This window comes from Phalangium opilio, unplaced genomic scaffold, assembly GCF_054372755.1.
Source record: "Phalangium opilio isolate 3A_F unplaced genomic scaffold, DU_Popi_V2 ptg000082l_1, whole genome shotgun sequence".
Taxonomy (NCBI): Eukaryota; Metazoa; Arthropoda; class Arachnida; order Opiliones; family Phalangiidae; genus Phalangium; species Phalangium opilio.
Genome location: NW_028324189.1, coordinates 15,018,639 through 15,036,598, shown reverse-complemented (window position 1 = coordinate 15,036,598; position 17,960 = coordinate 15,018,639). Strand labels below are relative to the sequence as shown.

Sequence of the window (17,960 nt, the reverse complement as noted above, 5' to 3'; positions counted from 1 at the left end):
AAAGTGAAAAAGCCAACGGCACGCTGTGTTCTTAAGTGGTCTCCATCCCAAGTACTGACTGCGCTCGACGCTGCTTAACTTCGGTGATCGGACGAGAACCACTGTATTCAGCGTGATATGGTCGTTGCCGAGAGTGCTAGTTAATAATTCGAATTTAAATTAAGTGAGACAAATTAACCTTCATCATTTTAAAACAATAACAAAATGAAAACATGTTTGCTTTTTTCATATCTATTAAAATTTAAAAGAGGAAAAAAAAGTGAAAAAGCCAACGGCACGCAATGTTCCTAAGTGGTCTCCCTCCCAAGTAGTGACTGCGCTCGACGCTGCTTAACTTCAGTTATCGGACGAGAACCGGTGTATTCAGCGTGATATGGCCGTTGCCGAGAGTGCTAGTTAATAATTTTAATTTAATTAACTTTCATCTTTATAAAACAATATATATATATAAAACAATTTATTGTTCAATCGAGATGAAATCACTTTCAATGAGTGTTTTATAGGGAATTAAGCTGAATTCGGTCAAAAATTTCTCCAGAAAAAAATTCATTCAAAAAAGTACCGAAAAAATCGCAGGTTTTTCTTCTTCAAGACACAAAATCCGTGAATACGATTTCTTACTGAAAATTGAATTTTAACAGTTTTTTGAATGAATATCGTTACATTGCTTGAATTAAAGCAAAAAGTATAAAAATAATGGTTTCAGTGAACATATTTGAAAATAGTGAAGAAATACTCAAAGTATGCTTCTTTGGCCGTGAAACGTCGATTTTGAAAATGTTATTTAAAATCGAGGTAAATTTTTAATTATTGTTCAATCAAGATGAAATCACTTTCAAAGAGTGTTTTATAGGGAATTAAGCTGAATTCGGTCAAACATTTCTCCAAAAAAATGCATTCTAAAGTGTACCGAAAAAATCGCATGTTTTTTTCTTCAAGATACAATATCCGTGACAACGATTTCTTATTGAAAATTGAATTTTAACAGTTTTTTGAATGAATATCGTTACATTGCTTGAATTAATGCAAAAAGTATAAAAATAATGGTTACAGTGGTTATATTTGAAAATAGTGAAGAAATACTCAAAATATGCTTCTTTGGCCGTGAAACGTCGATTTTGAAAATGTTATTAAAAATCGAGTTACATTTTTATTTATTGTTCAATCGAGATGAAATCACTTTTAATGAGTGTTTTATAGGGAATTAAGCTGAATTCGGTCAAAAATTTCTCCTGAAAAAAATGCATTCAAAAAAGTACCGAAAAAATCGCATGTTTTTCTTCTTCAAGATACAAAATCCGTGACAACGATTTGTTATTGAAAAATTTAATTTTAACAGTTTTTTGATTGAATATCGTTACATTTGCTTGAATTAAAGCAAAAAGTATAAAAATAATGGTTTCAGTGGTTATTTTTGAAAATAGTGAAGAAATACTCAAAATATGCTTCTTTGGCCGTGAATCGTCGATTTTGAAAATGTTATTAAAATCGAGGTACATTTTTATTTATTGTTCAATCGAGATGAAATCACTTTTAATGAGTGTTTTATAGGGAATTAAGCTGAATTCGGTCAAAAATTTCTCCTGAAAAAAATGCATTCAAAAAAGTACCGAAAAAATCGCATGTTTTTCTTCTTCAAGATACAAAATCCGTGACAACGATTTCTTATTGAAAAATTTAATTTTAACAGTTTTTTGATTGAATATAGTTACATTTGCTTGAATTAAAGCAAAAAGTATAAAAATAATGCTTTCAGTGAACATATTTGAAAATAGTGTAGAAATACTCAAAGTATGCTTCTTTGGCCGTGAAACGTCGATTTTGAAAATGTTATTAAAAATCGAGGTAAATTTTTAATTATTGTTCAATCGAGATGAAATCACTTTCAATGAGTGTTTTATAGGGAATTAAGCTGAATTCGGTCAAAAATTTCTCCAGAAAAAAATGCATTCAAAAAAGTACCGAAAAAAATCGCATGTTATTCTTCTTCAAGATACAAAATCCGTGACAACGATTTCTTATTGAAAAATTGAATTTTAACAGTTTTTTGAATGAATATCGTTACATTTGCTTGAATTAAAGCAAAAAGTATAAAAATAATGGTTTCAGTGGTTATATTTGAAAATAGTGAAGAAATACTCAAAATATGCTTCTTTGGCCGTGAAACGTCGATTTTGAAAATGTTATTAAAAATCGAGGTAAATTTTTATTTATTGTTCAATCGAGATGAAATCACTTTTAATGAGTGTTTTATAGGGAATTAAGCTGAATTCGGTCAAAAATTTCTCCTGAAAAAAATGCATTCAAAAAAGTACCGAAAAATCGCATGTTTTTCTTCTTCAAGATACAAAATCCGTGACAACGATTTCTTATTGAAAAATTTAATTTTAACAGTTTTTTGATTGAATATCGTTACATTTGCTTGAATTAAAGCAAAAAGTATAAAACTAATGCTTTCAGTGAACATATTTGAAAATAGTGAAGAAATACTCAAAGTATGCTTCTTTGGCCGTGAAACGTCGATTTTGAAAATGTTATTAAAAATCGAGGTAAATTTTTAATTATTGTTCAATCGAGATGAAATCACTTTCAGTGAGTGTTTTATAGGAAATTAAGCTGAATTCGGTCAAAAATTTCTCCAGAAAAAAATTCATTCAAAAAAGTACCGAAAAAATCACAGGTTTTTCTTCAAGACACAAAATCCGTGAATACCATATCTTATTGAAAATTGAATTTTAACAGTTTTTTGAATGAATATCGTTACATTGCTTGAATTAAAGCAAAAAGTATAAAAATAATGGTTTCAATGAATATATTTGAAAATAGTGAAGAAATACTCAAAGTATGCTTCTTTGGCCGTGAAACGTCGATTTTGAAAATGTTATTAAAAATCGAGGTAAATTTTTAATTATTGTTCAATCGAGATGAAATCACTTTCAATGAGTGTTTTATAGGCAATGAAGCTGAATTCGGTCAAACATTTCTCCAGAAAAAAATGCATTCAAAAAAGTACCGAAAAAATCGCATGTTTTTCTTCTTCAAGATACAAAATCCGTGACAACGATTTCTTATTTAAAATTGAATTTTAACAGTTTGTTGAATGAATATCGTTACATTTGCTTGAATTAACGCAAAAATTACAAAAATAATGGTTTCAGTGGTTATATTTGAAAACAGTGAACAAATACTCAAAATGTTTTTCTTAGGCCGAGTTACGTCGATTTTGAAAATGTTATTAAAAATCGAGGTACATTTTTATTTATTGTTCAATCGAGATGAAATCACTTTTATTGAGTGTTTTATAGGGAATTAAGCTGAATTCGGTCAAAAATTTCTCCAGAAAAAATGCACTCAAAAGTGTACCGAAAAAATCGCATGTTTTTTTTCTTCAAGATACAAAATCCGTGACAACGATTTCTTATTTAAAATTGAATTTTAACAGTTTGTTGAATGAATATCGTTTCATTTTCTTGAATTAAAGCAAAAAGTATAAAAATAATGGTTTCAGTGGTTATTTTTGAAAATAGTGAAGAAATACTCAAAATATGCTTCTTTGGTCGTGAAACGTCGATTTTGAAAATGTTATTAAAAATCGAGGTACATTTATATTTATTGTTCAATCGAGATGAAATCACTTTTAATGAGTTTTTTATAGGGAATTAAGCTGAATTCGGTCAAAAATTTCTCCTGAAAAAAATGCATTCAAAAAAGTACCGAAAAAATCGCATGTTTTTCTTCTTCAAGATACAAAATCCGTGACAACGATTTCTTATTGAAAAATTTAATTTTAACAGTTTTTTGATTGAATATCGTTACATTTGCTTGAATTAAAGCAAAAAGTATAAAAATAATGGTTTCAGTGAACATATTTGAAAATAGTGAAGAAATAGTCAAAGTAAGCTTCTTTGGCCGTGAAACGTCGATATTGAAAATGTTATTAAAAATCGAGGTACATTTTTAATTATTGTTCAATCGAGATGAAATCACTTTTTATGAGTGTTTTATAGGGAATTAAGCTGAATTCGGTCAAAAATTTCTCCTGAAAAAAATGCATTCAAAAAAGTACCGAAAAATCGCATGTTTTTCTTCTTCAAGATACAAAATCCGTGACAACGATTTCTTATTGAAAAATTTAATTTTAACAGTTTTTTGATTGAATATCGTTACATTTGCTTGAATTAAAGCAAAAAGTATAAAACTAATGCTTTCAGTGAACATATTTGAAAATAGTGAAGAAATACTCAAAGTATGCTTCTTTGGCCGTGAAACGTCGATTTTGAAAATGTTATTAAAAATCGAGGTAAATTTTTAATTATTGTTCAATCGAGATGAAATCACTTTCAATGAGTGTTTTATAGGAAACTAAGCTGAATTCGGTCAAAAATTTCTCCAGAAAAAAATTCATTCAAAAAAGTACCGAAAAAATCACAGGTTTTTCTTCTTCAAGACACAAAATCCGTGAATACCATATCTTATTGAAAATTGAATTTTAACAGTTTTTTGAATGAATATCGTTACATTGCTTGAATTAAAGCAAAAAGTATAAAAATAATGGTTTCAATGAATATATTTGAAAATAGTGAAGAAATACTCAAAGTATGCTTCTTTGGCCGTGAAACGTCGATTTTGAAAATGTTATTAAAAATCGAGGTAAATTTTTAATTATTGTTCAATCGAGATGAAATCACTTTCAATGAGTGTTTTATAGGGAATTAAGCTGAATTCGCTCAAACATTTCTCCAGAAAAAAATGCATTCAAAAGTGTACCGAAAAAATCGCATGTTTTTTTTCTTCAAGATACAAAATCCGTGACAACGATTTCTTATTTAAAATTGAATTTTAACAGTTTGTTGAATGAATATCGTTACATTTGCTTGAATTAACGCAAAAATTACAAAAATAATGGTTTCAGTGGTTATATTTGAAAACAGTGAACAAATACTCAAAATGTTTTTCTTTGGCCGAGTTACGTCGATTTTGAAAATGTTATTAAAAATCGAGGTACATTTTTATTTATTGTTCAATCGAGATGAAATCACTTTTATTGAGTGTTTTATAGGGAATTAAGCTGAATTCGGTCAAAAATTTCTCCAGAAAAAAATGCATTCAAAAGTGTACCGAAAAAATCGCATGTTTTATTTCTTCAAGATACAAAATCCGTGACAACGATTTCTTATTTAAAATTGAATTTTAACAGTTTGTTGAATGAATATCGTTACATTTGCTTCAATTAAAGCAAAAAGTATAAAAATAATGGTTTCAGTGGTTATTTTTGAAAATAGTGAAGAAATACTCAAAATATGCTTCGTTGGCGGTGAACGTCGATTTTTAAAATGTTATTAAAAATCGAGGTACATTTTTAATTATTGTTCAATCGAGATGAAATCACTTTTAATGAGTGTTTTATAGGGAATTAAGCTGAATTCGGTCAAAAATTTCTCCAGAAAAAAATTCATTCAAAAAAGTACCGAAAAAATCGCAGGTTTTTTTTCTTCAAGATACAAAATCCGTGACAACGATTTTTTATTGAAAAATTTAATTTTAACAGTTTTTTGATTGAATATCGTTACATTTGCTTGAATTAAAGCAAAAAGTATAAAAATAATGGTTTCAGTGAACATATTTGAAAATAGTGAAGAAATAGTCAAAGTAAGCTTCTTTGGCCGTGAAACGTCGATTTTGAAAATGTTATTAAAAATCGAGGTAAATTTTTAATTATTGTTCAATCGAGATGAAATCACTTTCAATGAGTGTTTTATAGGGAATTAAGCTGAATTCGGTAAAAAATTTCTCCTGAAAAAAATGCATTCAAAAAAGTACCGAAAAAATCGCATGTTTTTCTTCTTCAAGATACAAAATCCGTGACAACGATTTCTTATTGAAAAATTTAATTTTAACAGTTTTTTGATTGAATATCGTTTCATTTGCTTGAATTAAAGCAAAAAGTATAAAAATAATGGTTTCAGTGAACATATTTGAAAATAGTGAAGAAATAGTCAAAGTAAGCTTCTTTGGCCGTGAAACGTCGATTTTGAAAATGTTATTAAAAATCGAGGTAAATTTTTAATTATTGTTCAATCGAGATGAAATCACTTTTATTGAGTGTTTTATAGGGAATTAAGCTGAATTCGGTCAAAAATTTCTCCAGAAAAAAATGCATTCAAAAAAGTACCGAAAAAATCGCATGTTTTTTTTCTTCAAGATACAAAATCCGTGACAACGATTTCTTATTTAAAATTGAATTTTAACAGTTTGTTGAATGAATATCGTTACATTTGCTTCAATTAAAGCAAAAAGTATAAAAATAATGGTTTCAGTGGTTATTTTTGAAAATAGTGAAGAAATACTCAAAATATGCTTCGTTGGCGGTGAAACGTCGATTTTTAAAATGTTATTAAAAATCGAGGTACATTTTTAATTATTGTTCAATCGAGATGAAATCACTTTTAATGAGTGTTTTATAGGGAATTAAGCTGAATTCGGTCAAAAATTTCTCCAGAAAAAAATTCATTCAAAAAAGTACCGAAAAAATCGCAGGTTTTTCTTCTTCATGACACAAAATCCGTGAATACGATTTCTTATTGAAAAATTGAATTTTAACAGTTTTTTGAATGAATATCGTTACATTTGCTTGAATTAAAGCAAAAAGTATAAAAATAATGGTTTCAGTGGTAATTTTTGAAAATAGTGAAGAAATACTCAAAATATGCTTCTTTGGCCGTGAAACGTCGATTTTGAAAATGTTATTAAAAATCGAGGTACATTTTTATTTATTGTTCAATCGAGATGAAATTACATTTAATGAGTGTTTTATAGGGAATTAAGCTGAATTCGGTCAAAAATTTCTCCTGAAAAAAATGCATTCAAAAAAGTACCGAAAAAATCGCATGTTTTTCTTCTTCAAGATACAAAATCCGTGACAACGATTTCTTATTGAAAAATTTAATTTTAACAGTTTTTTGATTGAATATCGTTACATTTGCTTGAATTAAAGCAAAAAGTATAAAAATAATGGTTTCAGTGAACATATTTGAAAATAGTGAAGAAATAGTCAAAGTAAGCTTCTTTGGCCGTGAAACGTCGATTTTGAAAATGTTATTAAAAATCGAGGTAAGTTTTTAATTATTGTTCAATCGAGATGAAATCACTTTCAATGAGTGTTTTATAGGGAATTAAGCTGAATTCGGTCAAACATTTCTCCAGAAAAAAATGCATTCAAAAGTGTACCGAAAAAATCGCATGTTTTTTTTCTTCAAGATACAAAATCCGTGACAACGATTTCTTATTTAAAATTGAATTTTAACAGTTTGTTGAATGAATATCGTTACATTTGCTTGAATTAACGCAAAAATTACAAAAATAATGGTTTCAGTGGTTATATTTGAAAACAGTGAACAAATACTCAAAATGTTTTTCTTTGGCCGAGTTACGTCGATTTTGAAAATGTTATTAAAAATCGAGGTACATTTTTATTTATTGTTCAATCGAGATGAAATCACTTTTATTGAGTGTTTTATAGGGAATTAAGCTGAATTCGGTCAAAAATTTCTCCAGAAAAAAATGCATTCAAAAGTGTACCGAAAAAATCCCATGTTTTTTTCTTCAAGATACAAAATCCGTGACAACGATTTCTTATTTAAAATTGAATTTTAACAGTTTGTTGAATGAATATCGTTACATTTGCTTGAATTAAAGCAAAAAGTATAAAAATAATGGTTTCAGTGGTTATTTTTGAAAATAGTGAAGAAATACTCAAAATATGCTTCTTTGGCCGTGAAACGTCGATTTTTAAAATGTTATTAAAAATCGAGGTACATTTTTAATTATTGTTCAATCGAGATGAAATCACTTTTAATGAGTGTTTTATAGGGAATTAAGCTGAATTCGGTCAAAAATTTCTCCAGAAAAAAATTCATTCAAAAAAGTACCGAAAAAATCGCAGGTTTTTTTTCTTCAAGATACAAAATCCGTGACAACGATTTCTTATTGAAAAATTTAATTTTAACAGTTTTTTGATTGAATATCGTTACATTTGCTTGAATTAAAGCAAAATGTATAAAAATAATGGTTTCAGTGAACATATTTGAAAATAGTGAAGAAATAGTCAAAGTAAGCTTCTTTGGCCGTGAAACGTCGATTTTGAAAATGTTATTAAAAATCGAGGTAAATTTTTAATTATTGTTCAATCGAGATGAAATCACTTTTATTGAGTGTTTTATAGGGAATTAAGCTGAATTCGGTCAAAAATTTCTCAAATGTAACGTAAAAATTCAAAGTTTTTCCACAGTACCTGACGAACATTTAATTTTTGGGGCTTCCGTTGCGCAATGGTTAGCGCGTTCAGCTGTTAAAAGAAAGGTTGGTGGTTCGAGCACACTCGGGAGCGGTGTTGTGAGATCTCAAATGTAACGTAAAAATCCAAAGTTTTTCCACAATACCTGACGAACATTTAATTTTTGGGCTTCCGTTGCGCAATGGTTAGCGCGTTCGGCTGTTAACCGAAAGGTTGGTGGTTCGAGCCCATCCGGGAGCGGTGTTGTGAGATCTCAGATGTAACTTAAAAAGTCAAAGTTTTTCCACAATACCTGACGACCATTTAATTTTTGGGCTTCTTTGGCTCCATGGTTAGCGCGTTCGGATGTTAAACAAAAGGTTGGTGGTTCGGGCCCACCCGGGTGCGGTGTTGTGAAGTTTCAAATGTAACGTAAAAAGCCAAAGTTTTTCCACAATACCTGACGAACATTTAATTTTTGGGCTTCCGTGTTGCAATGGTTAGCGCGTTCAGCTGTTAATCGAAAGGTTGGTGGTTCGAGCCCACCCGGGAGCGGTGTTGTGAGATCTCAAATGTAACGTAAAAATTCAAAGTTTTTCCACAATACCTGACGAACATATAATTTTTGGGCTTCCGTTGCGCAATGGTTAGCGCGTTCAGCTGTTAAGAGAAAGGTTGGTGGTTCGAGCCCACTCGGGAGCGGTGTTGTGAGATCTCAAATATAACGTAAAAATCCAAAGTTTTTCCACAATACCTGACGAACATTTAATTTTTGGGGCTTCCGTTGCGCAATGGTTAGCGCGTTCAGCTGTTAAAAGAAAGGTTGGTGGTTCGAGCACACTCGGGAGCGGTGTTGTGAGATCTCAAATGTAACGTAAAAATCCAAAGTTTTTCCACAATACCTGACGAACATTTAATTTTTGGGCTTCCGTTGCACAATGGTTAGCGCGTTCGGCTGTTAACCGAAAGGTTGGTGGTTCGAGCCCATCCGGGAGCGGTGTTGTGAGATCTCAGATGTAACTTAAAAAGTCAAAGTTTTTCCACAATACCTGACGACCATTTAATTTTTGGGCTTCTTTGGCTCCATGGTTAGCGCGTTCGGATGTTAAAAAAAAGGTTGGTGGTTCGGGCCCACCCGGGTGCGGTGTTGTGAAGTTTCAAATGTAACGTAAAAAGCCAAAGTTTTTCCACAATACCTGACGAACATTTAATTTTTGGGCTTCCGTGTTGCAATGGTTAGCGCGTTCAGCTGTTAATCGAAAGGTTGGTATTTCGAGCCCACCCGGGAGCGGTGTTGTGAGATCTCAAATGTAACGTAAAAATTCAAAGTTTTTCCACAATACCTGACGAACATTTAATTTTTGGGGCTTCCGTTGCGCAATGGTTAGCGCGTTCAGCTGTTAAAAGAAAGGTTGGTGGTTCGAGCACACTCGGGAGCGGTGTTGTGAGATCTCAAATGTAACGTAAAAATCCAAAGTTTTTCCACAATACCTGACGGCCATTTATTTTGTGAGCTTCCATGGCTCAATGGTTAGCGCGTTTGACTGTCAATCGAAAGGTTGGTGGTTCGAGCCCACCCGGGAGCGGTGTTGTGAGATCTCAAATGTAACGTAAAAATCCAAAGTTTTTCCACAATACCTGACGGCCATTTATTTTCTGAGCTTCCATGGCTCAATGGTTAGCGCGATCGACTGTCAATCGAAAGGTTGGTGGTTCGAGCCCACCCGGGAGCGGTGTTGTGAGATCTCAGATGTAACGTAAAAATCCAAAGTTTTTCCACAATACCTGACGAACATTTAATTTTTGGGCTTCCAAGGCTCAATGGTTAGCGCGTTCGGCTGTTAACCGAAAGGTTGGTGGTTCGAGCCCACCCGGGAGCGGTGTTGTGAGATCTCAAATGTAACGTAAAAATCCAAAGCTTTTCCACAATACCTGACGAACATTTAATTTTTGGGCTTCCGTTGCGCAATGGTTAGCGCGTTCGGCTGTTAACCGAAAGGTTGGTGGTTCGAGCCCATCCGGGAGCGGTGTTGTGAGGTCTTAGATGTATTGTAAAATCCAAAGTTTTTCCACAATACCTGACGGCCATTTATTTTCTGAGCTTCCATGGCTCAATGGTTAGCAAGTTCGGCTGTTAAGCGAAAGGTTGGTGGTTGTAGCCCATCCGGGAGCGGTGTTGTGAGATCTCAGATGTAACTTAAAAAGTCAAAGTTTTTCCACAATACCTGACGACCATTTAATTTTTGGGCTTCTTTGGCTCCATGGTTAGCGCGTTCGGATGTTAAACAAAAGGTTGGTGGTTCGGGACCACCCGGGTGCGGTGTTGTGAAGTTTCAAATGTAACGTAAAAAGCCAAAGTTTTTCCACAATACCTGACGAACATTTAATTTTTGGGCTTCCGTGTTGCAATGGTTAGCGCGTTCAGCTGTTAATCGAAAGGTTGTTATTTCGAGGCCACCCGGGAGCGGTGTTGTGAGATCTCTGATGTAACGTAAAAAGTCAAAGTTTTTCCACAATACCTGACGAACATTTAATTTTTGGGCTTCCGTGTTGCAATGGTTAGCGCGTTCAGCTGTTAATCGAAAGGTTGGTGGTTCGAGCCCACCCGGGAGCGGTGTTGTGAGGTCTCAGATGTGACGTAAAAAGTCAAAGTTTTTCCATAATACCTGACGGCCATTTATTTTCTGAGCTTCCATGGCTCAATGGTTAGCGCGTTCGACAGTCAATCGAAAGGTTGGTGGTTCGAGCCCATCCGGGAGCGGTGTTGTGAGATCTCAGATGTAACGTAAAAAGTCAAAGTTTTTCCACAATACCTGACGACCATTTAATTTTTGGGCTTCTTTGGCTCCGTGGTTAGCGCGTTCGGATGTTAAAGAAAAGGTTGGTGATTCAGGCCCACCCGGGTGCGGTGTTGTGAAGTTTCAAATGTAACGTAAAAAGCCAAAGTCTTTCACAATACCTGACGAACATTTAATTTTTGGGCTACCGTGTTGCAATGGTTAGCGCGTTCAGCTGTTAATCGAAAGGTTGGTGGTTCGAGCCCACCCGGGAGCGGTGTTGTGAGATCTCTGATGTAACGTAAAAATCCAAAGTTTTTCCACAATACCTGACGAACATTTAATTTTTGGGCTTCCGTGTTGCAATGGTTAGCGCGTTCAGCTGTTAATCGAAAGGTTGGTGGTTCGAGCCCACCCGGGAGCGGTGTTGTGAGGTCTCAGATGTGACGTAAAAAGTCAAAGTTTTTCCACAATACCTGACGACCATTTAATTTCTGAGCTTCCGTGGATCAATGGTTAGCGCGTTCGGCTGTTAACCAATAGGTTGGTGGTTCGAGCCCATCCGGGAGCAGTGTTGTGTGATCTCAAATGTAACGTAGAAAGCCAAAGTTTTCCCACAATACCTGACGACCATTTAACTTTTGGGCTTCCGTGGCGCAATGGTTAGCACGTTCGGCTTTTAACCAATAGATTGGTGGTTCGAGCCCATCCGGGAGCGGTGTTGTGAGGTCTCAGATGTGACGTAAAAAGTCAAGGTTTTCCACAATACCTGCCAACCATTTAATTTCTGAGCTTCTGTGGCTCAATGGTTAGCGCGTTCGGCTGTTAACCAATAGGTTGGTGGTTCGACCCCATCCGGGAGCGGTGTTGTGAGGTCTCAGATGTGACGTAAAAAGTCAAGGTTTTTACATAATACCTGACGAGCATTTAACTTTTGGGCTTCCGTGGCGCAATGGTTAGCGCGTTCGGCTGTTAACCAATAGGTTGGTGGTTCGAGCCCATCCGGGAGCGGTGTTGTGAGGTCTCAGATGTGACGTAAAAAGTCAAGGTTTTTACACAATACCTGACGAGCATTTAATTTTTGGGATTCCGTGGCGCAATGGTTAGCGCGTTCAGCTGTTAATCGAAAGGTTGGTGGTTCGAGCCCACCCGGGAGAGGTGTTGTGGGGTCTCAAATGTAACGTAGAAAGCCAAAGTTTTTCCACAACACCTGACAACCATTAAATTTCTGAGCTTCCGTGGCTCAATGGTTAGCGCGTTCGGCTGTTAACCAATAGGTTGGTGGTTCGAGCCCATCCGGGAGCGGTGTTGTGAGGTCTCAGATGTGACGTAAAAAGTCATGGTTTTTGCACAATACCTGACGAGCATTTAACTTTTGGGCTTCCGTGGCGCAATGGTTAGCGCGTTCGGCTGTTAACCAATAGGTTGGTGGTTCGAGCCCATCCGGGAGCGGTGTTGTGAGGTCTCAGATGTGACGTAAAAAGTCATGGTTTTTGCACAATACCTGACGGGCATTTAGCTTTTGGGCTTCCGTGGCGCAATGGTTAGCGCGTTCGGCTGCTATTCAAAAGGTTGGTGGTTTGAGCCCATCCGGGAGCGGTGTTGTGAGGTCTCAAATGTAACATAAAATGTCAGAGTTTTTCCACAATACCTGTCGAACATTTAACTTTTGGGCTTCCGTGGCGCAATGGTTAGCGCGTTCAGCTGTTAATCGAAAGGTTGGTGGTACGAGCCCACCCGGGAGAGGTGTTGTGGGGTCTCAGATGTAGCGTAAAAAGTCAAAACTTTTCCACAATACGTGACAACCATTTAATTTCTGAGCTTCCGTGGCTCAATGATTAGCGCGTTCGGCTGTTAACCAATAGGTTGGTGGTTCGAGCCCACCCGGGAGCGGTGTTGTGGGATCTCAAATGTAACGTAAAAATTCAAGGTTTTTCCACAATACCTGACGAACATTTAATTTTTTTGGTTCCTTGGGGCAATGGTTAGCGCGTTCGGCTGTTAACCAATAGGTTGGTGGTTCGAGCCCACCCGGGAGCGGTGTTGTGTGATCTCAAATGTAACGTAGAAAGCCAAAGTTTTTCCACAATACCTGACGACCATTTAATTTTTGGGCTTCCGTGGCGCAATGGTTAGCACGTTCGGCTGTTAACCAATAGGTTGGTGGTTCGACCCCATCCGGGAGCGGTGTTGTGAGGTCTCAGATGTGACGTAAAAAGTCAAGGTTTTTACATAATACCTGACGAGCATTTAACTTTTGGGCTTCCGTGGCGCAATGGTTAGCGCGTTCGGCTGTTAACCAATAGGTTGGTGGTTCGAGCCCATCCGGGAGCGGTGTTGTGAGGTCTCAGATGTGACGTAAAAAGTCAAGTTTTTTGCACAATACCTGACGAGCAGTTAGCTTTTGGGCTTCCGTGGCGCAATGGTTAGCGCGTTCGGCTGTTAAGTAATAGGTTGGTGGTTCGAGCCCATCCGGGAGCGGTGTTGTGAGGTCTCAGATGTGACGTAAAAAGTCAAGGTTTTTACACAATATCTGACGAGCATTTAAATTTTGGGCTTCCTTGTCGCAATGGTTAGCGCGTTCGGCTGTTAACCAATAGGTTGGTGGTTCGAGCCCACCCGGGAGCGGTGTTGTGGGATCTGAAATGTAACGTAGAAAGCCAAAGTTTTTGCACAATAAATGACGACCATTTAATTTTTGGGCTTCCGTGGCGCAATGGTTAGCGCGTTCGGCTGTTAACCAATAGGTTGGTGGTTCGACCCCATCCGGGAGCGGTGTTGTGAGGTCTCAGATGTGACGTAAAAAGTCAAGGTTATAAAGATGAAGGTTAATTTGTCTCACTTAATTTAAATTCGAATTTTTAACTAGCACTCTCGGCAACGGCCATATCACGCTGAGAACACCGGTTCTCGTCCGATCGCCGACGTTAGCAGCGTCGAGCGCAGTCAGTACTTGGGAATACTGCGTGCCGTTGGTTTTTCACTTTTGTTTCCTCTATTAAATTCCACCCGATTTGAAAAAAGCACACATATCTTCTTTTTGTTATTGTTTTATAAAGATGAAAGTTAATTAAATTCAAATTATTAACTAGCACTCTCGGCAACGGCCATATCACGCTGAATACACCGGTGTTCGTCCGAAAACCGAAGTTAATCAGCGTCGAGCGTAGTCACTTCTTGGGAGGGAGACCACTTAGGTACACTGCGTGCCGTTGGCTTTTTCACTTTTTTTGCTCTTTTAAATTCCAATAGATTTGAAAAGAGCAAACTTATTTTCTTTTTGTTATTGTTTTAAAAAGATGATGGTTAGTTTGTCTCACTTAATTTAAATTCGAATTATTAACTAGCACTCTCGGCAACGACCATATCACGCTGAAAAAAGCGGTTCTCGTCCGATCACCGAAGTTAAGCAGCGTCGAGCGCAGTCAGTACTTGGGATGGAGACCACTTAGGAACACTGCGAGCCGTTGGCTTTTTCACTTTTTTTCCTCTTTTAAATTTTAATAGATATGAAAAAAGCAAACATATCTTCTTTTTTGTTATTGTTTTATAAAGATGAAAGTTAATTAAATTGAAATTATTAACTAGCACTCTCGGCAACGGCCATATCACGCTGAATACACCGGTTCTCGTCCGATTACCGAAGTTAAGCAGCGTCGAGCGCAGTCGTACTTGGGAGGGAGACCACTTAGGAACACTGCGTGCCGTTGGCTTTTTCACTTTTGTTTCCTCTTTTAAATTCCACCCGATATGAAAAAAGCAAACATATCTTCTTTTTGTTATTGTTTTATAAAGATGAAAGTTAATTAAATTAAAATTATTAACCAGCACTCTCGGCAACGGCCATATCACGCTGAATACACCGGTTCTCGTCCGATAACCGATGTTAAGCAGCGTCGAGCGCAGTCACTACTTGGGAGGGAGACCACTTAGGAACACTGCGTGCCGTTGGCTTTTTCACTTTTTTTTCCTCTTTTAAATTTTAATAGATATGAAAAAAGCAAACATGTTTTCATTTTGTTATTGTTTTAAAATGATGAAGGTTAATTTGTCTCACTTAATTTAAATTCGAATTATTAACTAGCACTCTCGGCAACGACCATATCACGCTGAATACAGCGGTTCTCGTCCGATCACCGAAGTTAAGCAGCGTCGAGCGCAGTCAGTACTTGGGAGGGAGACCACTTAGGAACACTGCGTGCCGTTGGCTTTTTCACTTTTTTTTCCTCTTTTAAATTTTAATAGATATGAAAAAAGCAAACATGTTTTTTTGTTATTGTTTTAAAAAGATGAAGGTTAATTTGTCTCACTTAATTTAAATTCGAATTATTATCTAGCACTCTCGGCAACGGCCATATCACGCTGAGAACAACGGTTCTCGTCCGATCGCCGACGTTAGCAGCGTCGAGCGCAGTCAGTACTTGGGAATACTGCGTGCCGTTGGCTTTTTCACTTTTGTTTCCTCTTTTAAATTCCACCCGATATGAAAAAAGCAAATATATCTTCTTTTTGTTATTGTTTTATAAAGATGAAAGTTAATTAAATTAAAATTATTAACCAGCACTCTCGGCAACGGCCATATCACGCTGAATACACCGGTTCTCGTCCGATAACCGATGTTAAGCAGCGTCGAGCGCAGTCACTACTTGGGAGGGAGACCACTTAGGAACACTGCGTGCCGTTGGCTTTTTCACTTTTTTTCCTCTTTTAAATTTTAATAGATATGAAAAAAGCAAACATGTTTTCATTTTGTTATTGTTTTAAAATGATGAAGGTTAATTTGTCTCACTTAATTTAAATTCGAATTATTATCTAGCACTCTCGGCAACGGCCATATCACGCTGAGAACAACGGTTCTCGTCCGATCGCCGACGTTAGCAGCGTCGAGCGCAGTCAGTACTTGGGAATACTGCGTGCCGTTGGCTTTTTCACTTTTGTTTCCTCTTTTAAATTCCACCCGATATGAAAAAAGCAAACATATCTTCTTTTTGTTATTGTTTTATAAAGATGAAAGTTAATTAAATTAAAATTATTAACCAGCACTCTCGGCAACGGCCATATCACGCTGAATACACCGGTTCTCGTCCGATAACCGATGTTAAGCAGCGTCGAGCGCAGTCACTACTTGGGAGGGAGACCACTTAGGAACACTGCGTGCCGTTGGCTTTTTCACTTTTTTTCCTCTTTTAAATTTTAATAGATATGAAAAAAGCAAACATGTTTTCATTTTGTTATTGTTTTAAAATGATGAAGGTTAATTTGTCTCACTTAATTTAAATTCGAATTATTAACTAGCACTCTCGGCAACGACCATATCACGCTGAATACAGCGGTTCTCGTCCGATCACCGAAGTTAAGCAGCGTCGAGCGCAGTCAGTACTTGGGAGGGAGACCACTTAGGAACATTGCGTGCCGTTGGCTTTTTCACTTTTTTTTCCTCTTTTAAATTTTAATAGATATGAAAAAAGCAAACATGTTTTTTTGTCATTGTTTTAAAATGATGAAGGTTAATTTGTCTCACTTAATTTAAATTCGAATTATTAACTAGCACTCTCGGCAACGGCCATATCACGCTGAAAACACCGGTTCTCGTCCGATCACCGAAGTTAAGCAGCGTCGAGCGCATACAGTACTTGGGAATACAGCGTGTTGTTGGCTTTTTCACTTTTATTTCCTCTTTCAAATTCCACCAGATATGAAAAAAGCAAACATATCTTCTTTTTGTTATTGTTTTATAAAGATGAAAGTTAATTTAATTCAAATTATTAACTAGCACTCTCGGCAACGGCCATATCACGCTGAGAACACCGGTTCTCGTCCGATCGCCGACGTTAGCAGCGTCGAGCGCAGTCAGTACTTGGGAATACTGCGTGCCGTTGGCTTTTTCACTTTTGTTTCCTCTTTTAAATTCCACCCGTTATGAAAAAAGCAAACATATTTTCTTTTTGTTAATGTTTTATAAAGATGAAGGTTAATTTGTCTCACTTAATTTAAATTCGAATTTTTAACTAGCACTCTCGGCAACGGCCATATCACGTTGAGAACACCGGTTCTCGTCCGATCGCCCTGGTAGCAGCGTCGAGCGCAGTCAGTACTTGGGAATACTGCGTGCCGTTGGTTTTTTCACTTTTGTTTCCTCTTTTAAATTCCACCCGATATGAAAAAAGCAAACATATCTTCTTTTTGTTATTGTTTTATAAAGATGAAAGTTAATTAAATTAAAATTATTAACCAGCACTCTCGGCAACGGCCATATCACGCTGAATACACCGGTTCTCGTCCGATAACCGATGTTAAGCAGCGTCGAGCGCAGTCACTACTTGGGAGGGAGACCACTTAGGAACACTGCGTGCCGTTGGCTTTTTCACTTTTTTTTCCTCTTTTAAATTCCAATAGATATGAAAAAAGCAAACATATTTTCTTTTTGTTATTGTTTTAAAAAGATGAAGGTTAATTTGTCTCACTTAATTTAAATTCGAATTATTATCTAGCACTCTCGGCAACGGCCATATCACGCTGAGAACAACGGTTCTCGTCCGATCGCCGACGTTAGCAGCGTCGAGCGCAGTCAGTACTTGGGAATACTGCGTGCCGTTGGCTTTTTCACTTTTGTTTCCTCTTTTAAATTCCACCCGATATGAAAAAAGCAAACATATCTTCTTTTTGTTATTGTTTTATAAAGATGAAAGTTAATTAAATTAAAATTATTAACCAGCACTCTCGGCAACGGCCATATCACGCTGAATACACCGGTTCTCGTCCGATAACCGATGTTAAGCAGCGTCGAGCGCAGTCACTACTTGGGTGGGAGACCACTTAGGAACACTGCGTGCCGTTGGCTTTTTCACTTTTTTTTCCTCTTTTAAATTTTAATAGATATGAAAAAAGCAAACATGTTTTCATTTTGTTAT

At 36.2% G+C, this 17,960-nt stretch overlaps 4 non-coding genes and 12 pseudogenes across 4 annotated transcripts; 14 read left to right on the top strand and 2 right to left on the bottom strand.

The window, feature by feature from the left end:
• Positions 1-10: 10 nt before the first annotated feature.
• On the bottom strand, positions 11-129 carry LOC149652178 (5S ribosomal RNA; annotated as a pseudogene).
• A 137-nt stretch (positions 130-266) lies between these two features.
• Positions 267-385, bottom strand: LOC149652177 (5S ribosomal RNA; annotated as a pseudogene).
• Positions 386-9,785: 9,400 nt separating this feature from the next.
• On the top strand, positions 9,786-9,858 carry TRNAD-GUC (transfer RNA aspartic acid (anticodon GUC)). Its single transcript has one exon. It is a non-coding gene; the product is annotated as a tRNA-Asp (tRNA).
• Positions 9,859-9,932: 74 nt separating this feature from the next.
• Positions 9,933-10,005, top strand: TRNAD-GUC (transfer RNA aspartic acid (anticodon GUC)). Its single transcript has one exon. It is a non-coding gene; the product is annotated as a tRNA-Asp (tRNA).
• A 955-nt stretch (positions 10,006-10,960) lies between these two features.
• Positions 10,961-11,033, top strand: TRNAD-GUC (transfer RNA aspartic acid (anticodon GUC)). The gene has a single exon. It is a non-coding gene; the product is annotated as a tRNA-Asp (tRNA).
• A 1,542-nt stretch (positions 11,034-12,575) lies between these two features.
• Positions 12,576-12,648, top strand: TRNAS-GCU (transfer RNA serine (anticodon GCU)). Its single transcript has one exon. It is a non-coding gene; the product is annotated as a tRNA-Ser (tRNA).
• A 1,500-nt stretch (positions 12,649-14,148) lies between these two features.
• LOC149652172 (5S ribosomal RNA) lies at positions 14,149-14,267 on the top strand (annotated as a pseudogene).
• A 136-nt stretch (positions 14,268-14,403) lies between these two features.
• Positions 14,404-14,522, top strand: LOC149652171 (5S ribosomal RNA; annotated as a pseudogene).
• Positions 14,523-14,644: 122 nt separating this feature from the next.
• LOC149652170 (5S ribosomal RNA) lies at positions 14,645-14,762 on the top strand (annotated as a pseudogene).
• A 122-nt stretch (positions 14,763-14,884) lies between these two features.
• On the top strand, positions 14,885-15,003 carry LOC149652169 (5S ribosomal RNA; annotated as a pseudogene).
• A 137-nt stretch (positions 15,004-15,140) lies between these two features.
• Positions 15,141-15,259, top strand: LOC149652168 (5S ribosomal RNA; annotated as a pseudogene).
• A 358-nt stretch (positions 15,260-15,617) lies between these two features.
• Positions 15,618-15,736, top strand: LOC149652167 (5S ribosomal RNA; annotated as a pseudogene).
• Positions 15,737-16,096: 360 nt separating this feature from the next.
• On the top strand, positions 16,097-16,215 carry LOC149652166 (5S ribosomal RNA; annotated as a pseudogene).
• Positions 16,216-16,351: 136 nt separating this feature from the next.
• Positions 16,352-16,470, top strand: LOC149652165 (5S ribosomal RNA; annotated as a pseudogene).
• An 821-nt stretch (positions 16,471-17,291) lies between these two features.
• On the top strand, positions 17,292-17,410 carry LOC149652164 (5S ribosomal RNA; annotated as a pseudogene).
• A 361-nt stretch (positions 17,411-17,771) lies between these two features.
• Positions 17,772-17,890, top strand: LOC149652163 (5S ribosomal RNA; annotated as a pseudogene).
• The last annotated feature ends 70 nt before the right edge of the window (positions 17,891-17,960 follow it).